General features: G+C 38.2%; 1 pseudogene; it reads left to right on the top strand.

Annotated features, from left to right (window-relative positions):
• Nucleotides 1-404: 404 nt before the first annotated feature.
• LOC118013099 lies at nt 405-1,343 on the top strand (annotated as a pseudogene).
• The last annotated feature ends 9,943 nt before the right edge of the window (nt 1,344-11,286 follow it).

Here is an 11,286-nt window from a genome sequence, read left to right as displayed (position 1 = left end):
TGCATTAGAAGCCAGCTCCAGGTCTCAGCTTCCAATATTACTGGTGAAGAGAGGGCTCAAGTGAATGAAAATGATTGAGAAAAGAAGGATAATTGTGTCCTGGTGCAAACTTCTCCCTTATCTTTTGGTTTTTCCAACAGTTAGGTTTACATTTGGCAGCATTTCTCTTCACTCTATAGGCTAAGTTTGAAGTTCTTTGTTACTTAGCTTATAGAGACTACTAAGGGGAAGTCTGAGTCACTCAGTATTATGATAATGGTAAAGGAGTCTATAGGTCCAGGTTGGGCTACTCTCAGACCTTCCCCATGCATACACCGCACTTGGGAGAGGAGGTATGGTGGAAAAGCTAGGTTTTTCTTTGTGTAACTGTTTTCTTCTGTGCTCATAGATCCCTTTAGAGAAGAATGGCTCCTGGAAATGTTTCTTTTGTGACTGAATTCATTCTGGCAGGACTAACAGATCTTCCAGATCTCCAGCTCCCCCTCTTCTGTATGTTTCTAGTCATGTATGTGGTCACTGTGTTGGGAAATTTGTGCTTGATAAATCTAATTGGGCTGAATTCACACCTCCACACCCCCATGTACTTTTTCCTCTTCAATTTGTCCTTCATAGACCTCTGCTATTCTTCTGTGTTTACACCCAAAATGCTGATTAACTTCTTATCAAGAAAGAATATTATCTCCTACCTGGGGTGCATGACCCAGCTTTACTTTTTTTGTTTTTTTTTGCTATCTCTGAATGCTATGTGCTGACGTCAATGGCCTATGATCGATCGCTATGTGGCCATCTGTAACCCACTTTTGTATAATGTTGTCATGTCCCCTAAAGTGTGTTCCAGCCTTATGCTTGGCTCATATTTGATGGCATTTTCAGATGCCACGGCTCACACAGGATGCATGCTGAGACTGACCTTCTGTGATGCAAACACCATCAACCATTATTTTTGTGACATTCTCCCTCTGCTCTGGCTCTCCTGCACCAGCACCTACATGAACGAGCTGGTGGTTTTCATTGTGGCGGGCATCAATGTGATTGTGCCCAGTGTCACCATCTTTGTCTCTTATGGTTTCATCCTCTCCAGCATCCTGAGCATCAGCTCCACTGAGGGCAGGTCCAAAGCCTTCAGCACCTGCAGTTCGCACATAGTTGCTGTTTCTCTCTTCTTTGGGTCCGCTGCATTTATGTATCTTAAGCCATCTTCTGCTGGGTCTATGGATGAGGGAAAAATCTCTTCTGTCTTTTACACCAACACAGTTCCCTTGATGAACCCTTTCATTTACAGCTTGAGAAACAAAGATGTTAAACTTGCCCTGAGGAATATTCTGAGTAGGATACAGTTTTAATCAGAAACAATGTCTCTCTGTGCAGTCACACAAGAGGGAGCTTTTTTAAAAAAATTTTTTTATTGTTATGTTAATCACCATACATTACGTCATTAGTTTTTTTGTTTTGTTTTGTTTTGTTTTAAATTTTTTATTGTTATGTTACTCCCCATACATCATTAGTTTTAGATGTAGTGTTCCATGATTCACTGTTTGTGCATAACACCCAGTGCTCCATGCAGAACGTGCCCTCCTCAATACCCACCACCAGGCTAACCCATCCTCCCACCCCCCTCCCCTCTAGAACCCTGTTTGTTTTTCAGAGTCCATCGTCTCTCATGGTTCGTCTCCCCCTCCGATTTCCCCCCTTCATTCTTCCCCTCCTGCTATCTTCTTTTTTTTTTCTTAACATATATTGCATTATTTGTTTCAGAGGTACAGATCTGTGATTCAACAGTCTTGCACAATTTTCCACTGGAAAAAGATGAATAGTCTCCAAATTATTGAATTGAGCAACAACAGAGTGACACTGTACCATTGGGGTTGTTCTTATCTGCCACTTGCTATTAGAAGCACAAATCAAATAGTGTGATAGTGTGTGTATACTCCTGTTTCTTTGCTCTGATTGGCAAGAATATGTCTTTTTTTTTTTAAAGAATTATTTATTTTCTTTAGAGGAGGCAGGGCACAGAGAGAGAGAGAGAGAATCCCAAGAAAATTCTGTGCTGAGCACAGAGGCTAATCTCCCGACCCTGAGATCATGACCCTGAGATCACAACCTGAGCCAAAACCAAGAGTTGGATGCTTAACTGAGCCACCCAAAAGACAAAAGAATATGTCTTTTTTAAATGGCAGAAATTGAAGTTTCCATAAAGACTATTTTCTTTAATTTATTTTGCATCTGTAAACATTTTGCAGCAGGCTTCTTTGGCAAAGTGTTGGTTTTCCTTGTTTGTTTTTATTTTTATACAGTCAAAGTAGCACATAACTGATCAACAAAACATATTCACTCTATTGATGGGAAAGTGAAGCTCAGAATAGTTAATGATTCACCCAAAATCACACAGCTGCACAAAAACAAGGTCTAGATATCCTCTTTAGTCTTCTGATTTCAACTCTACTGCTCTTTGTGGTATGCTTTGCTTCTTCTTTATTATTTTTGTTTCAATAAATAAGGACTATGAGAAGACATTTCTAGTTTGAAGATTGATTCTGTTTTGTTCCAGGATGACACATGAATTTCTCTCATGCTGGGTATTACATTTTTGCTTGTTGTTTAAGAAAACAGGTTGTTCCTTCTTTTTGTTGGGAAAGAGAGGGCCCTTTGGGCTAGTATATTGGGGACATGATTGGCTAAAATAAGGAGATTACTTATCTGCAAAATTAAGCCACTGAATTTGGTTACATCAAAAATCTGGCACCAATGTATTGCAGAGTAAGGTACTTTGTACACAATACAGTATAGAATAAACATTTTTTAAAAAACTGACTTTGGAATATTTGCAAGTTTTTGTATTTCAGAGAGATCAGGGCATGGGAGAGAAAGGAGCACAAAAATGTCTTGTTAGGCCAGGATTCAAGAAGACATTGGACCAGTAAGTAAGAGGTCCCTCTATGGGGATGATCACAGGTATTACAAACCACATTCTGAAATTGTATCATTTCTGTGCGGAACTGTGAATGTATTCCACTGTCCATATCTAAGATAAAATTATAGCACACAGTGACTACATCAGTAGTGTTTTGCAGAATGAAGGCAGGCAAGCTGTGACCACATTTGGCATTAGGGAGACCGAGGGCATCAGCTTCAGGAGATAAAATAGTAAAGGGTAATTGGAACTCAAGTTAGGAGGAAGGAATTTATAAAGTAAAATGAAGGATAATGAAAGCCCTTACTATGACTCTCCTTTCCTTTCTGGAAGGCCCCAGAAATATTATGGAGATCACAGGATTTCTCTGGATAGGATAAAAGTGCAAGTCATTTGATATTTAAAAACGTAAACTCACAGGGCTGGAGGACTTGGGAACAACTAAATCACTTCTAGGTTTTTTTTGGCTTCCATATGCTACTCCCACATGGATTTTAAGGTATAAAACTTTAAATTGCAACTGGGAGAGAAATGACAAACTTGAAGGAAACATTTGGTGAATAAACCAAGTCATGGCAATGTCTTTACTGGAAAGAATGTGGATTTTTTTTTAAAGGCATAAAAATGTCACCTTAAAGATCCTCAATATGATTTATCAAAGTGTAGTGTATTTTCTAAAATACCTTTAATAATATTCATTATTTACCATTTTCCTATCTCCACTCAATATTTAAGTATTCTGAAATTTAGCTTAGGTGTTTTGTTGGCTTGTTGTGTGTGCTCTATGTGACAAACAAAAATGGCAGTGTGACAGACTGACATAAAGGTAGATTTTCATAATGCAACATAGTAGAGTTACAGCCTCCAAGTGGATAGAGTCTAAGATTGATCTTATTTAGTTAGCAACATTACTCGGAAATGTGATTATGTCAGCAAATGTCCACACTGGGGACACACACATGATATTTTTCTCTAAGAGGGGCACAGTTGGTTTTTCTCTCTAGCATTGGGAGACTTCACTGTATATTCAGTCTGGGACCAGATGAAGTAGTTGATTTACATATAGGGCCTGGATGCACCTTTAAATACTAAAATCTCACTCAGTGTGAGCAGAGACTCCCATCTTCCTCAGTGGACGGGGTAGCTGGTAGAATTACCTGTGCTGTTTGAAGTCTCCCTCTGATGTAAAGTTGACTAGATCCACTTAAGATATAAAGATATGTGCAAGGTCTTACAGTTGCTCTTAGGAAGAGTATGGTGTTGCAGTGTTTTCTGCATGTTGTATCTGTCAGTCCATGTGTTCCTCAGGGAAGAGCTCTGAGGTAAATTGGGAAGGGAATCCAGTTCCCATTTCATAGATGATGAGACTACTGCTCAGAGATGTCCATGGCTTGTTCCAAATCATAGCTAATAAGTGGTCCAGCTGAGACTCAGACTTGGGTGTTTTGATTCTAAATCTTGGGTGGTATTATTATTATTATTATTATACAGAATTCACCATATTTTAAAAAATCAGTGAAACTTGAACAATGTAAAACCATTGCTAACACAAAATAAAAACAAAACACTCAAATAAGAAAAATGCCCATAAAGTATCTTTCATATGTCATATTTGACAGTTCTTTTGCCTCATTGAGAAATGTGAATATATTCTTATTTAATACAGGCCTATACAATAAATGGAAACACATGAAGCACACAGAGCCTGTAATAATCATTATCATTAGGTGTGCACTAAGTCCCAGGTTAAGCAGTAAGTTCACACATTCATTATCTTATTCAATCTTCACTTCAGTGGTATTTGGTAGGCACTACTATGATTAGCCCAGTGTGGCAGAGATTGCTAGCTGTTCATCTCTTCTTCCAGAACATACATTGCCTTCTTGCAGTGAGGAGTGGCACATACTGAGTTCTAGACATGATGGATACAATCCCAGAAACAAGGTGTACCTTTTCCCTATTCTCGACCTTCTGTGGGCTGGGTGCAGATGACGATGAGACCCTACTTGGTGATGAAACTGTAAAGAAAAGCCAGAGAATGATTGTCACAAAATCAGGATGGGGAATGGAAGAATAGATGGAGCTACTATCAAGTAGGGAGAATAGAGGGCTCTGGTGTTCTGGCAGTATTTTATTCTTACATCTGCATGGTTGTTATAAGGTTTAATTTTATAATCATTAGTGCAATGTAATTTTTAGAATTTTTTATGTATTTAAGCTAAATTTCACAATAGATTAAGATTACATAACTTTGATTAGAGCTCCTCTTTTTTAAAAAAAAATTTTATTGTTATGTTAATCACCATACATTACATCATTAGTTTTTGACGTAGTGTTCCATGATTCCTTGTTTGTGCATACACCCAGTGCTCCATGCAGAACATGCCCTCTTTAATACCCATCACCAGGCTAACCCATCCTCCCACCCCCCTCCACTCTAGAACCCTCAGTTTGTTTCTCAGAGTCCATCGTCTCTCATGGTTCATCTCCCCCTCTAATTTCCCCCCCTTCATTCTTCCCCTCCTGCTATCTTCTCACCATAGCACATACCCTCCCCAGTGTCTATGACCCAGCCACTCCATCCTTCCCACCCCACTCCCCACTCCAGCAACCCTCAGTTTGTTTCCTGAGATTAAGAATTCCTCATATCAGTGAGGTCATATGATACATGTTTTTCTCTGATTGACTTATTTCGCTCAGCATAACACCCTCCAGTTCCATCCACATCATTGCAAATGGCAAGATCTTATTCCTTTAGATGGCTGCATAATATTCCACTGTATATATATACCACTTCTTCTTTTTCCATTCATCTGTCGATGGACATCTTGGCTCTTTCCACAGTTTGGCTATTGTGGACATTGCTGCTATAAACATCGGGGTGCATGTACCCCTTCAGATCCCTACATTTGTATCTTTGGGGTAAATACCCAGTAGTGCAATTGCTGGATCGTATGGTAGCTCTATTTTCAACTTTTTGAGGAACCTCCAAACTGTTTTCCAGAGTGGCTGCACCAGCTTGCATTCCCACCAACAGTGTAAAAGGGTTCCGTAGAGCTCCTCTTAAAACAAACACTCAAATAATTCATAAGCAAAAAATGAGAATAAACTCCTGGGATGCCTTCTGAATATATATTGGCTGCCATTGAAAAGAACCACTATATGTAGTGTAATACTTATAGGACAATGCAAACCAGTCCAGGGCAGAGACCATTTATAAATCCCTGAAGAATTTCCAGCAGTGTCTGTGGAAGTAGGAGTCAATATACAGTCCCACTTTATGGGTTCATAGTATGTTATGTGTCATATGCTTAGGTTGGTGGTGTGGTAAAGAGGGTATAGCTCTCATTCTATATCATCCATGTCATATAACTTCCTTATCTGAATTCTGTCTACTTTCTTCATAGTCTCCCTAAAGAATTTCTTTGGGCATTATTTTTGATACTTGTAATGAAAACCATTTGAAAATATAGAAATATGGCAATATTTAGGCATAGAGAAAAGACTGCCTCACTCACTGGAAATATTATAAAACATAGTGATTGAATTAGAATCAGGTTTCACAATTGTAATTCAAATTCAGAGGTGACTCAGCAGTAACTTTGTGCTAAGTCCCAGCATATTAGATGAGAGCATTTTATAATCTCACCTGCTTGGATAAGCATTGTTTTTGGAGATAAGGATAGACCTGAGTCTGAAGGTAGAAATCTGCTATACTCAGGTAAAGTGGAGAGTGAATAAGTCAATGACCCTTGGTCTAGTATTGATATACTCTAAGTGGGATTTATGTTTCTAAATGTAGGTCACTATTTGGACTTGCCATGAATTCAGTATAATTTATTTGATTTATAAAATGATGGTGAAATGTGATGATGAAAAGTTGGGTAAAATGAACAATTTGGCAGTTACTGCTAAGAGAGATAAAGATAAAAAAAAAAACATGAAAAACTAAGATAAAGGGACAATTATATAAAATAAGGACCAAAAACAAGTGCTCACTCCTCGCTGATACTGAGATTAGGAAATGAGAACAGATTAACATTACTTTGACAGAAATCAGTCTTGGGTATATGAATTGATTTCCCAAATTAATAAAAGTCTACTCAAGCTGTGATTCAGTGGTTTTTTTTTCATTTGCTCTTTCATTTAGTTAGGTGAGAATCTTCTAATACTGTCACCAAAAAGGGCACTTAATTAGTCCTTAAATTTGGAAAATCCTTCCTACTTTTCAAAGAAACCTCAAGTTATAAGTATTTGTACCAATTAATTGTGAATCTTTTTTATTGAAACTGAAGTTTGGAATTGTAGCTCATAAAAATTAAATAGAATTCTATGTATTGGATAAGTAACTGTGGGTTAAACTATACAGAGTGAAAAATTATCTTTTGCATCTTGGAAAATTGGTATTGTAGCTGATGTCCCTTTGACCCTTGTCCCATACTCTTTCCCCTGCCTGAAATCACTACCTCCTGTTTTCCCCTATCCTATTGCCCTCTGGTCTTCCCTTTTCAGGAGCATTTTCTGATTCCCTAAGACTAGGTGAAGGTTCCCTTCTTTGACTTGCATCCCATTGGTATTTGGTTCTACTGTAGTATGTGTCACATTGTATTATAAATGCTTTTTATATTCATTTGTCAATCTCAATAAAGTGGATTTTTTCCCCTTAAAGCAAGTGGGTCTTTGCGTAGAGCACATACTCAAAAAGTATGGATAAAACAAAACCATGTTTTAGTGCTTGATACCAACTATGTTCCAGGCACAAGGAAGTAAAGAAGTAAGACTTTCCACTCTCTCACCCCTCTAAGAGGAGTAGATACATGCTCAGTGAGAATGGTGGGTGGAGCTGAAGTACAATCTGAGGGTCTCAAGAAACTGGTCTTGTCTGTTCAGTCAGGAAACCTGCTATCAGCCAGACTGAGCAGATACAAATCTTGTTGTCTTAGATATCTTTTGATGTGCATTTTGATTGTTATGGGCCAGCCAGACATAGTCCTGACATTTGTGGAGAGTTTGCTAGACATTCATGTGCTGACAGACATGTCCATGAACAAGTCATATATACAAATACATACACATGTACATGCATAAATATAAAAAACTGCTTGTCATTCTTACATTTCCAAAATAGCACTGGAGAGTGTACTCAAACCAATCAATCATAATCTAAGCATTTTAGCTAGTTTTATATTTCAGTCAAGTGACCTTCAGTGACTGGGTATCTGATTGAAGAATCCCACCTTCTAGTGAAGAATGTCCTGGGCATCTCTTCCCAGAAAATATCTCCATCCCTTACTAAAGTATAAGATCTCTAGAGGTAACAATTACTTCATTAATTGTTAATTCTTCATTTTCCAGTACCTCATAGGTGCTCATCTAATTTATTTGTATAATTAGTAGCAGAACTATAGGTATGGTGCATATAGTAGTTGTAGTGAGTTGCAAGATAGTGGTATTTGATGTCAGTTTACTAAAGATTTAATATGGTGGCCTCCTGATTTTGTCTTTCAGATTTTTTTTTTCTTTGCACATAGAATTAATTGGTAGCTTTAAGTTAGTACTGAGATACATGAGATTTATTTATTATTAATTTAATTCAATTAGCCAACATATAGAACATCATTAGTTTCAAATGTAGTGTTTAATAATTTATCAGTTGCTCATCACATCACATGCCCTCCTTGATGATTCATGAGATTTAAAACAGGAGTTTTCTCCTTAATTAGAATATATGACTTTATTCAAACAGGTAAGGATTAGTAAACATTTAGCAGCTATGCAATAAAAAAATTTAAAACATGGCTTTTGTATTTAGTTTTACTTAAACACTACTAAATTTAACAATATTCATTTTTAGTAATAAACTGAGTTTCCATATCTAGGTCATTCCTTCATTTCACCCTTTTCCTCTACTTAATTTTGACTTAAACCTGTTGTCAAAATATTAAGTGAGAACTCTAAGGCTAGATCTGTATCTACATTTAGAATTTTTAAAAAAAATTAATTTCCTGAGGTACAATAAGTTACAAATACTTCATCAAAATGAATGGGAAATTGAACAGGGAATTAAAAGAAAATAAAATTGAAGAGCAGCTTCCCTTAGTAGGAAATGAAGAGGCAGATGTGTTGTGTTCCTCCATGAACCCAACCAGTTTTATGGCCATAAATTTTCTCTTATTTTAAAATAAAAATATTTATTTAAATAGTAGCTCTTACGCAGACTCTTCAAATAGAATATTTTGGAGTCAGTCAAAATAAACTTGCCTTTTAAGAGACTTACCATAGTAGCCACATCCCAGCCACCTGGCATCTAGGAAGAAGCAATCCAAAGAGAGGAAGAATCCTGTCAGAAAATGTGTTAAATATTGAGAATACAAAGGTAAATTGGACACGGATCCTAATTCACTGAGAGGGTGATATTTAAAGTGAGTATTTGGAAAAATCTTTTTAAAAAGATTTTATTTATTTGAGAGAGAGAGCACACACATGAGCACAAGCAGGGGGAAGGGTAGAGGGAGAGGGAGAAACAGACTCCCCACTGAGCAGGGAGCCTTTCCTGGGGCTCACTCCCAGGACCCTGAGATCATGACCTGAGCCAAATGCAGATGCTTAACCCACTGAGCCACCCAGATGCTACCCCTGGAAAAATACCTTTTTTTTTTTTTTTTAAAGATTTTATTTATTTATTTGAGAGAGAGAATGTGAGAGAGCATGAGAAGGGGGAGGGTCAGAGGGAGAAGCAGACTCCCTGCCAAGCAGGGAGCCCGATGCGGGACTCGATCCCGGTACTCCAGGATCATTACCTGAGCCTAAGGCAGTTGCTTAACCAGCTGAGCCACCCAGGCGCCCCTGGAAAAATACCTTTTTAAGGAAGATTACTGTCCAATGCAAAAACTCCTAAGGTGATACTTCTGGCATGTTTGAGAATACAGAAAGGGCTACTATACTGAATAAAAGGAGTAAGAGTTTGACTTCTTCTTTGCCAATTTGGATGCCTTTTATTTCTTTTTGTTGTCTGATTGCTGTGGTTAGGACTTCTAATACTATGTTGAATAGCAGTGGGGATAGTGGACATCCCTGCTAAGGTGTTCCTGACCTTAGGGGGAAAGCTCTCTAATCTTTGACAAAGCAGGAATGAATGTCTAATGGAAAAAAGACAGTCTCTTCACAAATGGTGTTGGGAAAATTGGACAGCCACATGCAGAAGAATGAAACTGGACCATTTCCTTACACCACACACAAAAATAGACTCCAAATGGTTGAAAGACCTCAACGTGAGACAGGAGTCCATCAAAATCCTAAAGGAGAGCACAGGCAGCAACCTCTTCGACCTCAGCCACAGCAACTTCTGCCTAGAAACATCGCCAAAGGCAAGGGAAACAAAGACAACAATGAACTATTGGGATCTCATCAAGATAAAAAGCTTTTGCACAGCAAAAGAAACAGTCAACAAAACCAAAAGACAACTGACAGAATGGGAGAAGATATTTGCAAATGACATTATCAGATAAAGGGCTAGTATCCAAAATCTATAAAGAACTTCTGAAACTCAACACCCAAAGAACAAATGATCCAATCAAGAAATGGGCAGAAGACATGAACTGACATTTTTCCAAAGAAGACATCCGAATGGCCAACAGACACATGAAAAAATGCTCAGCATCACTCGGCATCAGGGAACTCCAAATCAAAACCTCAATGAGATACCACCTCACACCAGTCAGAATGGCTAAAATTAACAAGTCAGGAAATGACAGATGTTGGCAAGGATGCGGAGAAAGGGGAACCCTCCTACACTGTTGGTGGGAATGCAAGCTGGTGCAGCCACTCTGGAAAACTGTATGGAGGTTCCTCAAAAAGTTGAAAATAGAGCTACCATACGATCCAGCAATTGCACTACTGGGTATTTACCCCAAAGATACAAATGTAGTGATCCGAAGGGGTACATGCACCCTGATGTTTATAGCAGCGATGTCCACAATAGCCAAACTGTGGAAAGAGCCAAGATGTCCATCGACAGATGAATGGATAAAGAAGATGTGGTATATATATATATAGTAGAATATTATGCAGCCATCAAAAAGAATGAGATCTTGTCATTTGCAACGATGTGGATGGAACTGGAGGGTATTATGCGGAGCAAAATAAGTCAATCAGAGAAAAACATGTATCATATGACCTCACTGATATGAGGAATTCTTAATCTCAGGAAACAAACTGAGGGTTGCTGGAGTGGTGGGAGGTGGGAGGGATGGGGTGGCTGGGTGATAGACATTGGGGAGGATATGTGCTATGGTGAGTGTTGTGAATTGTGCAAGACTGTTGAATCACAGATCTGTTCCTCTGAAACAAATAATACATTATATGTTTAAAAAAAA

This window comes from Mirounga leonina, unplaced genomic scaffold, assembly GCF_011800145.1.
Source record: "Mirounga leonina isolate KUSES-001 unplaced genomic scaffold, KU_Mleo_1.0 Mir_153, whole genome shotgun sequence".
Lineage (NCBI taxonomy): Eukaryota > Metazoa > Chordata > Mammalia > Carnivora > Phocidae > Mirounga > Mirounga leonina.
Note: the sequence above shows the minus strand (reverse complement) of the source record. Positions and strands in the feature narration are given on the sequence as shown.